The sequence below is a fragment of the Choloepus didactylus genome, chromosome 5 (genome assembly GCF_015220235.1).
Source record: "Choloepus didactylus isolate mChoDid1 chromosome 5, mChoDid1.pri, whole genome shotgun sequence".
NCBI classification, from domain to species: Eukaryota; Metazoa; Chordata; class Mammalia; order Pilosa; family Megalonychidae; genus Choloepus; species Choloepus didactylus.
This window is the reverse complement of record NC_051311.1, coordinates 142,445,148-142,459,802: the sequence shown is the minus strand read 5'-3', so window position 1 is coordinate 142,459,802 and position 14,655 is coordinate 142,445,148. Positions and strand designations below refer to the sequence as shown.

General features: G+C 37.8%; 1 long non-coding RNA gene across 1 annotated transcript; it reads left to right on the top strand.

Annotated features, from left to right (window-relative positions):
* The first annotated feature begins 911 nt into the window (after nucleotides 1–911).
* LOC119534558 lies at nucleotides 912–13,648 on the top strand. The gene is made up of 3 exons (XR_005217056.1): nucleotides 912–977; nucleotides 2,124–2,207; nucleotides 13,228–13,648. It is a non-coding gene; the product is annotated as an uncharacterized LOC119534558 (long non-coding RNA).
* Nucleotides 13,649–14,655: the final 1,007 nt, after the last annotated feature.

Below are 14,655 nucleotides of genomic sequence, written 5' to 3'. Positions count from 1 at the left end.
CTCTCCTCTCTCTCTCTCCTCTTTCTCTTCTCTCTCTCTCTCTCTTTCTTCTTTCTTTCATTTCAGCTTTGGGCAGTTTCTTTAGACTCATAGATTCTTTCCTTGGCTACTGATGAGCCAATCAAATGTGTTCCTTGTTTATATTATAGTGTGTTTTTTAAAATTTCTATCACTTCTTATTTATTTTTTAGAATATCTTTTTCTCTGGTTACATTTGCCTTCTGTACCTTCATATTCTCATTAAAGCCCTTAACTATTATTCATAGTTATTTAAAATACCCTCTCTGATAATTTCAAAATCTGTGCTATATCAGAGTTTAGTTCCGTTGCTTGCTTTGTCTCTCTTCTCTATCTTTTGGCGTGCTTTGCAATTTTTTGTTGAAAACCAGGCATAATATATCAACTAATAGGAATTGCATTAAATGCCCTTCATTGTGACATTTTAAATTAATCTTGCTATAAGTTGGGCTGCACTTAATGTTTGTTTTAGCTGTGGGAGCCAGAAGCTTCAATTTCCTCCCATGTCTTTGTTTTTGTCTTCCTTGTTGTCTTTGGACTTCCCCCAAGAACTGTTCCTCAGACAGAGTCTGCAATTACTTCAGCCAGAATCATTATCAAGATTGATCCTTGCTGGCCGGGTGGTAATGTGTGGGCCTGGGGAGGCATCTATAATCTTCAGTGTAAATCTCAGTCGGTCCTTTCCTGGGCCTGTGTCCCTGGGCTGTGACCTTCACAAGTTCTTCTTCACTCTTTTCCCCCCTTAGATGATACAGGAAGGCTCGGCAGGCTGGAGAGGAGAACCGCCCTTCCCTAGATGGGCTGCGATTCTGATAAAGTCTTCTCCCACTGGAGCGTGAGCCTTTGTTATTGTGGGACTCTCTGGGAGTGTTTCAGTGTTTCCTCTACCTTCCTCCTTCCCAAGCCGGGAGAGGCTCTTCCTGGCCCTTCACTGTGAGAACCTACAGGGGCTCCTGGAGGTAAACGAATGAAAGTGTGTGTGTGTGCAGGGTGGGGGGAGGGGGGGCAACAAAGACTGTGGCCTCCAGATGTTTCTGACTCTCAGGCTAGTCCAATACTCAGCCTCCAGCAAATCCATCTAAATTGACATTTTAATGTTTCTTCAAATATTTCATTCCATCTTTACCTTCTCCAGGTAAATTGATCTCACCTGCAACTCTCAGAATCCCTGTCCGTCTAGATTTGGGATAGTGGTTTGCTCTGTAACCTCAATTCTTTGACAGATTAAAGAGAAGCCATGATTTTAAGTTTATTCAGATTTTTCTTGTTTTAAATGTGGGAGTGACAACTCCCTAAGATGTCTTTGCTTGTTGGAGCTCAAACTGGATATCTGGAGGTTTTGTTTTGTTTGTTTGTTTTTCTATGCTGGTTTTTCACATCTTAAAGTCAGAATGTAGGGAGATCAGACATAAGAAATGAGGATAGTGTTAAATTATTCTCAGGGATGGAGAGGAAGAGAGAGAGATCCATAGAGAAGATCTAGTAATATGGCACTTGAGATAGGGGAGAGGGGAAAAATGGAAAAAGTGATCCCATCAGAAATTCTGCATTCTAATCTTCAGTGAAATACATTTTTCACTTGTTATGGTAGTATGAATTTTCTTTCTTTGGGAAAATGAATGCTAGATGACTATAGATCGTGTACAAGGAAGTAGCATACCTCTGATTTGTACTAGTTACTATGCTGAAGAAAATATTTTGCATTGGGGCCTACGCATTTTACATGTAATCACCCATTTTATTCTCACAACTATGTTTTGAAATAGGCATTCTAATTACTGAAATATCCAGAATACAAAACAAGGTTAAAAGTGTTGAAGTCACTTACCTTGGGATTCATAGCTGATAAATAATCCATGCTTTATAAGACACTCTCACATAACACCACTGTCCTACATGGAAAGTTGGAGGTGGGGAGACAAGATGAAGGATTTGTTTCTGAGTATGCTGAATTTCATACAATTATTTCCACACACTGTAATTAAGCATTCCCTCTAAAATAATGTCTTAATGTATGGCTTGGGCAAGGATGAGATTTGATGTGGGGAAGAAAACAACCCTGAAATCTCAGTGTCTTAACTTCACCAAGGTTAATTTTTGTGCAGGTCTGGGTGATGATCCAGGACACTGACATCAGTGAGGTGACTCTGCATTCCAAGCTGTGCACGTGAGACTTGGGGCTCCAGCAGGTCAGTAGGAGGTCTGTAGTGCCACTGTGGGAGGAGCACAAAGAACTGGTGAACACTGTTCAGCTCTTCTATGTGCTGCCCTGGACCTTTTCCTTTCATCCGTTGGCCTGAATTTGTCTCTTTGCCCTGCTCACCTACCACAGGACTGGGAAATAGGTGAGAGTACCAGGAAGACTGGGTGAGTAACTGTTTCTGAAACAAAGACAATGAATCCTACTTTTATTATTGATTTATTTAAGCATAACACATTGGAAGAATTTATGCTCATTTTTATATAACATTTTTTCACCTCTAAATTAATGAATACTTTTTGGCTTTGAGTTTTCAAGGTCATGCCTAAGTGTGTGGCATTGTTGTTGAATGTTTTTCATGCTGTCACTCCATGAAACAGGTAAAAACTGAAATAAAATTATATTTTTTTTTCAGAAAAGCACTAAATTTTCATGGTCCACTTCAAACTGTATGGAAAACAAGATATCAATATACTCTGAAGGGCCTTCATCCTGCAAAGCAAACAGATACTGCATGTAGTACACTTGGTATTGTGTTTCTGGGCTTACAATAAGTAAGGGAAATTTCTAAGAGGCACAGAAATAGTCTGAATTAAAACCTGAGTTGCTGAAGGTAAATGTCAGTTATCAGTCCTACAGACCAGAAGCTAAGCCTTTGGCCAACAACAAAGTTATAGGGACATGAGATGATCTTAGAATAAACTAGAAATTCTGGGAGTTGGTTAAAGTGGTTCCATATCAGAAGGATCCTCTGATTCCAGAGAGAAGGAAAAGCAAATTCCCCTTGGAGGAAAGCAGCCACCAGGGTTTCCACTGATCAGCTTCAAACAGGTATGAGATCACAATAAAAGATCCCAAGCACACAGCAAAAGAAGCCGCCATGAGAAAGGGTCAACAAAAATAACAGAATCAATTATCACATATTGACAATATTAGATATAACTGAAATTGTTTTAAAAAAGATAGCATAAAAATATAAATTTGCAAAAATGCAAGCCCCGAAGATACATTAAACAATCGACACAGAGCTCAAAAGAGAAAATTAGAGGATGGGCAGTTATATGTGAGGAAGTAATAAAAACTGCAATGAGAATAGATGAGAGATACAAAATAAAGCTTATGAGATAAAATAGAAAGAAATAGAAAATCAAACTGATATCTAGTTGGGATACCAGAGAAGGTTTTGAGGATGGGGTAAGTCAATAACTGCTGAGATAAAAGACAAAGAATTTTCCAGAGCTGATTAAAAAATACAAATTTTCAGATATGGGGTGTATATATATATATATATATATATATGTGTGTGTGTGTATATGCCACATAAGAGAAAGAAAGGAAGAAAGAAGGACAGAAAGGAAGTGAGGGGATGAAAGAGGGAGGAGGGAAGGAAGAAATTCTTTCATGAACACATCTTGGTGAAAACTACAGGTAGGATATTAAAGAAGCAGCAAAGTTCATTAAAACCGATAGAGATAAATGGCAAACCACTTACAAAGAAATGCCAATTTGATGAACAAGAAATTTGTACCCCAATAATAGAAGCCACCAAATTATTGAATAACATTTACAAAAAGCACATAGGTAACAGCTGTAAGCCTAGAATTGTATACTCAGCAAAATGACGTCTCAAGAGACAAAGTGAACTACACAATGCTAAAGCGATGCTTAAAGGGAAACTGTAGTATTGAATACTTACCTAAGGAAAGAAGAAACTTCATGAGCTAAGCACAAATTTAACATTTAAAAATAACAGAATAAACTTGAAAATAGCTGATGATTGAAGAAAATTAGGAGTATTAATTAAAACTAGTAATGGAAAGGAAAATCAAAACAGAAGAGGCTTTAAAAATAAAGATTAATAAAGTAGGCAAACCTCTATGAAGGTTGATGGAGATGCAGAAGAAGGTGAAGGAGGGGAAGGAAGGGAGAGGATGGAGAGGAAAAAAACAAAGATGGTGACGATGATGATGATGATGATGCTGATGATGATGGTGATGATGACGTGATGTTGATACACAAACCTCTACTAAGGCTGATGGAAATAAACGAAATGGGGAGGAATGGAGGAGGATCAGAAGAAGAAAAAGAAGGACACCAAAATAACTACTGAGAAGGGAGACAGAATATAGAATAGATCCATCATATATTAATATTTTAATAAGAAAATATAAACCAGCAATGTTGAGTACTTTGGCAGAATGCAAAGATTTCTAGAGCAACATAACAACCTACAAGTATTATAGACATTAAAGAAGCTGAGTCAGTAACTACCAATCATCCCATTAAGAAAACCCTAGTACCAAATGTTTTAGGGCCAAGTTATACCAACTTTAAAGGAAAAGATTATTCCAGTATTGTGTATCCTCTTCCAAGCAATAGAAAAATGACAACTCCTTCCATGAGACCAATCAAAGTGCAATATCAAACCAGGCAAGGAGAGTTAGAGAAAAGAAAATTACAGAATAAACAGTATTTACCTCCCTACTTCTCTCAAAGTACCTAAAAGAACACTAATAATATTAACATCATTAGATACTGGTTACTGAGTACATACTGTGAGCTAGCACTGTTCTAAGTGCTTTACATGAAATGCCATTTCACTCTCACAGCAGCTAATGGAATAGGTGATGTTCTGCTTTTACAAAGAGGGGTTCTGGGGACCAGGGGAGGTAAGACACCTGCCCAAAGTCTACTAGGGACAGAGCAGGAATGGGGGGCTGTAGAGGCTGGCTGTGAGTCCCTAACTTTGAACCACTACATTCCAAGATGATTGTTTATTTTTCTTTGCCTTTATAAGCAATTACCAGTAATCTATTTTAAGGAAAAGTCAGAAATCCATGCTATTCATACTGACAGAAAGGAAACATAGTCATGTTTAACTCAAAGCAAGAGATTAAAAAATTTCCAATATTTTTTTGTATACAGTAATCTTTATTTTAAATTTTTTTTAAATTTTTAAATGAAATTTTATTGAGATATATTCACGTACCATACACTCATCCAAAGTATACAATCAGTGGTTCACAGTATCATCATATACTTGTGCATTCATCACTACAATCAATATTTGAACATTTTCATTACTCCAAAAATTAAAAATAAAATAAAAACAAAAACAAAAGTAAAAAAGAACACCCCAAACATCCCATACCTCTTCCTCCCCTCCCCATGATTCATTTACTTTTTGTCCCCATTTTTCTTCTCATCTGTCCATCTACTGGAAAAAGGGAGTGTCAGTCGCAAGGTTTTCAGAATTACACAGTCACACTATAAAAGCTATATAGTTACACAATCATCTTGAAGAATCAAGGCTTTTGGATTGCAGTTCAACAGTTTCAGGCATTTCCTTATAGCTATTCCAATACACTAAAAACTAAAAAGGAATATCTATAGAATGCATAAGAATAACCTCCAGAATGGCCTCTCGGCTCTATTTGAAATCTCTTTGCCACTGAAACTCTATTTTTTTTCATTTCTCTTCCCCCTTTTGGTAAAGAAGGCTTTCTCAATCCCACAATCCCAGGGCCAAGCTCATCCCCAGGAGTCCTGCCCACATTGCCAGGGAGCTTTACACCCCTGGGAGTTATGTCCCACATAGGGAGCAGGCAGTGAGTTTACCTGTAGAGTTGACTTGGATGGTGAGGCCACATCTGAGCAACAAAAGAGGTTCTGTTGGGGTGACTCTGAGGCATAATTATAAATAGGCTTAGCCTTTCCTTTGCAGGGCTAGGTTTTATAAGGGCCAGCCCCAAGATGGAGAGCATGGTCTATTAAATTGGTAGTCCCCAATGCTTGGGAGAATATCAGTAATTCCCCAGGTGGGGAAGTTTAGTATTTCCATGTTTTTTCCCAGTTCTTCAAGTGGGCTTTGCAAATAATTTTTTTTTTTTTCTGTTCTCAAATTACTCTGGGATGTATCAGGTATCATGGTAACCTGTACAAACCAACCAGATCTCACTCTGTATTCAAAGTTCCATGTAATTAGGGTGTTCAAATAAACTGACCATAGAAGTTAAATTGGATAGTGTGTATGCCGGTTTGAATGTATTATGTCCCCCCAAATCTGATTATCTTTGATGTAATCTTGTGGGGCAGATTGATTAACTTTTTGATTAGGGTGTGACCTTTTGATTGGATGTTTCCATGGAGATATGACCCACCCAACTGTGGGTGATCACTTTGATTGGATAATTTCCATGGAGGTATTACCCCACCCATTCAGGGTGGATCTAAATTAAATCACTGGAGCTATATAAATGAGCTGACAAACACAAGGAACTCAGTGCAGCTGAGAGTGACATTTTGAAGAGGAGCTACAGCCAAGAGGGACACTTTGAAGAACGCACAGGAGCTGCCGATGAGAGAGAGTTTGAAGACAGCCTTTGAAAGCAGACTTTTGCTCTGGAGAAGGTAAGAGAGGAAAAACCCCCAAGAACAACTAAGAGTGACATTTTTGAGGAACCGCAGCCTAGAGGGGAACATCCTGGGAGAAAGCCATTTTGAAGCCAGAACTTTGGAGCAGACACCAGCCATGTGCCTTCCCAGCTAACAGAGGTTTTCTGGACACCATTGGCCATCCTCCAGTGAAGGTACCAAATTGTTGACACATTACCTTGGATACTTCATGGCCTTAAGACTGTAACTGTGTAACCAAATAAACCCCCCTTTATAAAACCCAATCCATTTCTGGTGTTTTGCATTCCAGCAGCATTAGGAAACTAGAACAGCGTGCTACAGAAAGTATAACTTTTGCACCAAATAAACATCTCTTCCTTTGATCTCACACAAAAGTTGGAAGTTTTAAAACACAGTCAATATTGTCCTTTACCCTTTAGTCTGATTTGCCTTAGTCCAAATCAGATCTGCTTCATTCATACATCTATTTGAACTCTGATTTCTTTTTCAGCTTCTTAAATAGTTACTGTATGGGGTAATGCTGACTTTCATAGTTGTGGAACTCTAGTTCTGAGTCTTAGGTGTCACATAGATACCCAAAGTTCCAGGGCACAACCAGATTATACACAGAACTCAGCATCTCACAATTTAGAAAGAACCATAACAATTCAGGAATAGATGTAACTGCTGCAAGAACTTACAATCTAGGAACCTTTACCACAAGCCTTCTCCTGATAACCTATGCTCTCAAATTCAAGTCTTATAGTTTGCACACTATACTTAGTCCATGTTAGTGAGGCATTGTAATATTTGTCTTTTTGTTGCTGGCTTATTTCACTCAACATACTGTCCTCACTGCATGCCTCATAACTTCAGTCTTTCTTGAAGCTGCTCAATATTCCATTGTATGCAAGTAATGGATTAAAAAATTATTCCAATTTCTTTTATTCTTGCTTGCTGGTTTCTTTATTTTTCAGCAGATTTGCTCAATTAACTGGGATGTGGTAATTATTATAGTAACCAAGAATTCTTCTCCATGTAAAATCTGAAAAGAGATTAATAAAAGACATGGATTGCATTAGAAAGAAGGATTTGACATCTTCTTTTGGGGAATGGTTTTTCTCAGAGATATCCCATTCTGGTTTGGTGGTACTTGTGTGTCTTTGCACACACACCACTATATACAAATATGTTTGCAAACTATGAATAGTAAAGTCTGCCATATTAAATGGCACTCTTTAGGACTTCACAACATGGATAAAAATCATTCCATTTATTGTTAAAGCATTTTTTGTCTTATAAAGCAATTGTAATGAAAATGACATCCCACTTCTTGATTTCCCTGAGAGACGAATCTTATGTAAGAATAATTACCACTATAAGCATGCAGATATATTTGCTCTGAAAAAAAGTGGATTTGTAGTGATTTCATATTAAAGCTGTAAAAGAATATGACAATTGATTTTTGATGATACTGTGAATTATGCATTAGTCATTTGGTCAGGCCATTTTCACATGATCAACAAAATAGAAGTATCTTAAGGCATAAAGCATATCATCTACTTTCCCCCAAAAAAGAATCACTTTTTTTTAGAATTCATTGTAATGATTCAGTCCATTTTTCCATTTTTAGACTTTATCTTATAATCAATGTTTCTCATTGTCTGCTTTGGGATTACCACATTTAAACTCAATGGTTTCACTAAGCAGTGATAAGGACAGTTAGATCCTCATCAATTAGTGAAAAAAATTTGGTTTCATACATTTTAAAGGGAATGTATTTGTTTGCTTTCAAGCAATATGGTAACTTATGGTGTTAAAGCAGATATCTTCAAGTCATTTGTATTGATGAATGTGAAGAATAATGAGACTGATATGTCAAGTAGCATAAACAGGTTTCTTTCAGTCTTGTTTACACAAGAATTTAATAGTTTTTATGGATGGAGTTTAAGTTTCAATTCCTATTATTCCTGAACATTATCTGAAACACTTTATTGCAGAATTCAGTTCTGTATTGATATCAGAGATTGGCAGGTGGCACATTTCCAACTTTTTCTTTAGTTAGGGGAAATATACAATGAAAGTCTTGTAAAAACAAGAGTTGCAGCTCTAGATGAGGCCTCTATGATATCCTACCAAACACAACAAAGAATTCCATCCACTTCAGGGCGGACAGGTTCAAACTCTGCTTTTGTCTGAAGGGCAACCATAGGATGAGTACTGAATTCTGCGCTCTGAAAGTATATCTCATAAACACCCACGGAGTGGATTTACGTTACCCTATGCTCCCTCATCACTGACCACCAGGATGTACAAAGACATTCATTAGTGATTTATGTGTCCCTAAGCTCCTTGGTAGGAAAAAAAAAAAAAAAACAGATATCAGAAAGAAATGCAATTTCCCTTGAGCATGTATGCTTGCTAGAGCAAGGGGAACAGACACAGTGAGAATTGTGAGAATTATTCATATTACTGCAAAGAAAAAATGCCTCAAACCTGAGAACAGACTCCTCTATATAAAGTATTCTGTTCTGAAACTCAAATTGTTTTCTTTTTACCTTCTAAACTCCATATGCTAAATATATATTTTTTTAAAATCCATTTGATCCCTTTAGCTTTTCCCTAATCATAATTAGAGGAAAACATAGTACCTGCCATTCACCCAATGAATAACAAAGTTTTATTTAGTATTGTCTAAATGCCAGGCACTATGGACTGTGTTGACAAAAGTCTAGTGAAAGACAGACAGCTGAGAAGGTGATTTCGATAAAATGTGTGGAGTACTTTGCCAGAGTATGTTGGGGAGCAAAGAGCAGGGTAAAGCAATTGCTTAGGCTTTGTGGAGGAAGCTTTGAGAAACTTTTCAGGAAATGAACAAACTAAATCAAGACACTACCATGCTTTCCCTCAATGGAGGGCTGAAAGAGCGGGATTCAGCCTGTCTGGCACAAGTAGCTCAAAGAACTCCAAGATGGCTAGAGGAAGTAATGAGGGATGGAATGGCTCTGCCAAGTCTGCTCTCACAAGCCATTATGTGGAATTGAGCAGGAGATAAACCTTATCATATTTGAAGATTTAAAGAAGAGGGAAAGGGATGTGTGATTTAGAAATATCACTCTGCCTGAGTGTTTTAATTTCCTAGGCTGCTCAAGCAAATACCAAGGCAATGGCTCTGTTTAAACAATAGGAATTTATTTGCTCTTGGTTTTGAGGTTAAAAGAAAGTCCAAATCAAGGCATCTTCAAAGTGATGTTTTCTCCCCAAAGACTGTGGCGTTTTGGAGCTGGCTGCTGGTGATTTTTGGTCCTGCACTTGTCTCAGGGCAATGAACATGGCAGTGTCTCCTGGCCTCTCAGTTCTCTTCCTGGTTTCATTGATTTCAGCCTCTTACTTCTTGTGATGTTCTCTTTCTGTCTGAATTTCATTTCTGCCTATAAAGGATTCCAGTGATAGGATTAAGACCCATTCTGATTGAAGTGGGCCACACCTTAAGTGAAGTAGCCTCATCAGAATGTCCTACTTACAATGGGTTCAGACCCACAGGAATGGATTAAATTCAAGGTTACCTATTCTGGGGTACATACATCTTCAAACCACCCCACTGGGACTAGGAAAATGAATCTGAAGGGGCAGGGAGGGTAGTTACAAGTTATGGATGTGGAGACAACTAGATGGTGAATGTGTAGAGGAGGCGGTTGCATATGACACCCTCTGGTGGGTGGGGAAGTTGGTAAGAGAACCTGATTCTGCTTGTAGATATATGAGAGTCAATCTCTGTAATGAATTTTAGTGACTTGGAAAATCTCATTTACACACACATGGAGCTTGTTAGAAATGCAGAATCCCAGGCCTCACCCCAGAATGACTGAATCAGAATCTACATTCAATAAGATCCCCAGGGGATTTAAGTGCACCTAGATAGAATGAGGTAGAGAAAGACTTAAGCAATCTAAGATCAGGGTGAGAAGTTGTGAAAAAACAGACAACCTAAACTAGAAAACTATTCCAGAAATACTCAGACTGGTATCATGACATCCCAACAAATTGCAGTACGTACTGTACCAGAGAGACAAGGATAGGTCATTGGATCAGGAATGCCTGTTTTTAAAAAAAGATTTTATGTTTTACTGATGAATCCTTATAACTACATGGAAAGTCAGTTATAGCATCATAGAATTCCTTTGCCTATTCTTAAGATTACATACAAAGTGGAATTTTAGCATTTTAGCAATGTCTTAGGGAAAAACATATATCTAACATAAAACACACAGGTTTTGTTTTATTTTTAGTGGTCTAGGGTTCTGAAGAAGGAATAATCCCTTCTCATACTTGTACATGGCCTTTGTCTAACTCTAAGCCCATCCTTTCATTTATGGTCTCAGTTGATATACTTTTTCCCAGCTTCATTTTATATATCTCAACATCACAGTATAATTTCTTGATCTTGATTTCATTTTAGGCGAGGCTGAGAAGAGGATTCTTTAAGACGTATTTAGAGACAGAGTGCTACAGAGATACAGCATCTCTTCCCTCTTTGTGAGGCTCCTATGTTTACTGTTCACACACCTAGGTGACTTGGCATATTTTTCTGTTTCTAATAGGCAATTTATTGTCCACAGGCATACCTCCAAGCATTATTCTTCCAGCAACAGATTAACTTATTTTCAAAGCAAGAGCTCTTTCCTTTTGCAGAACAGTTAAGGGTGATAATAAATTTTAGTCTTTTAGCAAAAGCATCTTTTCTGATCAGCCTCATGGAGAGTAGATTATTAATAATGCAATTTGCCTACCAGAATCAGAATGGCCCTGGAGGTATACAGGTCACAATTTGACAATTAAAAGCCACAAAGTACTCTAGACCTAAACAATTTAGAGTCTAGGTTTAAGAAAAGGAAGAATGGTATTCAAGCTGTCAACAAAAGAAATAACAAGGAGACTTGTTGCAAAAGCAAGAATGAAGTTTTATTGAGCAAGAGCAAACATACATGTGGAGCAGAGCCAGAAAGAAGCACCTGCTCAAGGGTCAGGTTTTGTGGAGTGGCTGATACGGGCTTTCTGGGACTTGGGCTACTTTGGGAGGGGTAGAACATTGTTAGGGGTGATTTAAGGAGGCGTGTCCTTGGACACAGCCAGCCAGTTCAGATACTAGAGTCAGGATGTTTGTCAGCAGGAGTGTCTTTGACCATGGCTAGCTAGCTCAGATACCACAGAGGCAGGATGTTTGCCAGTGGATTTTTCTGTAATTAGCTTAAACTGGTTCTGTCTGGAAAACTTGTGGTTTCTGTAGCTGCAGAAATGTCCTGGGCACTCGAGGGATCATGGGTATGTCAAGCTGTTGCTACGTCATTGGGTTCCCAGTTGACTTGGTCCTCCCTAGGGTAATGTGGGGAAACACTAACCATATCATGATGGTTTGTGTAGGCAATAACCATTCCATTTTCACAGAGCAATGGTTTAAACTTTTTCAACTATTTCTTTAGTAGTTATTTTGCCATAAAGACCAAGAACCACTACATGAAGCCAACAGGCAACCAGATAGTAAGCAAACAAAAAATACAGGAAGATCCAGTTATCCATATGAATCCTGATCCCATTGGACTGGGTGAATTATTCTAACTAATAATTGAATTTTGGGTCTATAACTCCAGAATTACACTAATACTTTAAAATGTCTATCATTTATAAACTTGAAAAAGGACAATTTTTCTATCCTACAATTTGAACACAATCTAATATTAAATTATAGTTTGCTAGAATGTAAGAAAAAAAAGAGATGATAAGAAAAGTATGGACCTAGAAACCAGACAGACTGGGAGTAAGTCTTGCTTTTGTCACGTAATTGCTGAGTGATTTTACATGTGCCTCAGTCTCTTCAAGTCACATCTTCCACAGTTGCAAAATGTTGAAACAGTTACCAGATTAATGTAAGAATGATCTAATATCATAACATCTCTACTGAGCAAGGGTTATAGTAGGTGCTTAATTAATGACAACAAATTGATCCTGTTTAAAATAAAGGGCACTGAGATGCTGAAAGCTAGGGGGAAAATCATGTTATTCTCAAATTATAGCTTCACGGGTGAGAGGGAAATAAAAAAGGAAGAAGGTAATAGTTCTCTGTATCTGATAGGAAGGCAAGGAACAGAGCTGAAAGGGAAATGCAACCTACAGAAGATATTGGGGAGTTCAGAAGACTTTGGTCTACTTTACCATTTGTTCTAAGCTAAATTAAATGGTTCTCCATCATGCTTCTCTTTACATTTACCTAGAAACTAAAAAAAAAGTGTGTGTCTACATCCCACCCTTAATTTAATAAAACATGGGATTTGAGATTGAAAGTACTAGCCCATTTCAAGAAAACAGGCCTCATATTAATAGTCTGACATTTCAGAACCCTGGAGATAAAGAGAAAATGTTAAAAGTTCTGAGAGAAAAAGAAAAGATCAGAATGCATCAGACTTCTTAATAGCAAGTCAGTGGAGCAATTCCTTCAATCATAGATAGATAGAAATTACTCCCATCTTAGATACCCAGTCAAACTCATGTGGGCTTATAAGGACATTTTCAGATGTGTATAATCTCTAAAAATTTACGTCCCATGCTTCCTTTTCTAGGAAGATGACCTCCTCCAAATTGATGGAAAATACCAGGAAAGAGGTAGACATGGCACATGGAAAACAAGAGAGAAGCTAAGGGAATGTCCAGGAGAACAATGAAAACACATGTAAGAAGACAACTGTGTGCCTGGCATAGAAAACAACCAGTCTGGTTTGCAGCAGTGTAATACACGACAGCCTTGCTGAGAGAAGTCATTGCTACAACCTCGGCCCTTGTACCCTCTTTTTAACTGGATGAAACTACTGGAAGATACAAAACAAGAAAGGAGAACACTTGACAGCTTAAGAGATAGGGAATTCAACCTCAGAGGAGGGAGAAGGGAATTTCAAGATGGACAACTGGGTATCAGACCTAGAGAATGCAGGAGAAGGATGATCTTCAGGAGTGATGCCTCCTAGAATGGTTTGGAACTCACAATTTTCTGAACATTATGACTTTTTGGAAGTTGTACTGACAGCCTAAGAGAAGATGTGAGGAGATTATTGATATGCACAATGAAGCCTAAGCAAATAAAAATGGACAAGTAGGAAATAATTCACTCTAGGACAAACTGAAAGAAGGCAAACATGATCCTATGAATGACACAACGCTAACTTTTAATAATAAAAACACTAAATCTTGCTTTAATCCCAATATATAACATAACCATAATGGGAGAATCAGGCAGCCAGAACAAAGGCTAACAATGTAAGGGAGATAAATCCTCATCTACCATAACAGGAAGTCAAGAGAGAGCATCTAAAATTGATAAGTCCAATGCTAGAGATTTATTCATGGTATTTAGAATTAAGGAAATGAAACAATGAGAAGAGGCAAGTGTGATGACTTGGGGAAAAGAGGACCTGAGTGGGGAGGGCAACACTGTGGCAGAGAGGCATTAGGTGTAATCTTTCCAGTTTACTATTAAACTTTTCAAGCTATTGTGCATGGATTGCTTTGATAAAATAAAATCCAATTAAACAATTCATGAGGAGGTTTTAAGCCTCTTGGATATTATCAGGCTGACTTCTCCAGGTCACACTCATCTGTCACTAATGCCCACTGGTGTCTGTTTTGACCCTGGTGCAGAAGTATTGTTCTCACAAATAGGGCAGGTGTACATTGCATGAGAAATTACTGTTGCTCAGTGAGCCCCTTCCCACCATATAGATTCAAAAGGAAAGACAGAGGATGAGGCCCTATTGAAGAAGTCGACAGAAAAAGAAGTTCTGTCTTTTCTCTACAATCAGGCTGCCTAGCAACCATTATCTGGCACAGTGAGATGAGTCTAGACCACACGTTTCCATTTCTGCACCTTTTATGAAATTCAGCCTAAAAAATGAGAATTTATATTCCTGATGAGTTTTGAATTATCGCTATCAAATCTAACTTTCCTATGAATCAACATTATTAGGGAAAAAATGAAAAAATGCATTTAAGAAGAA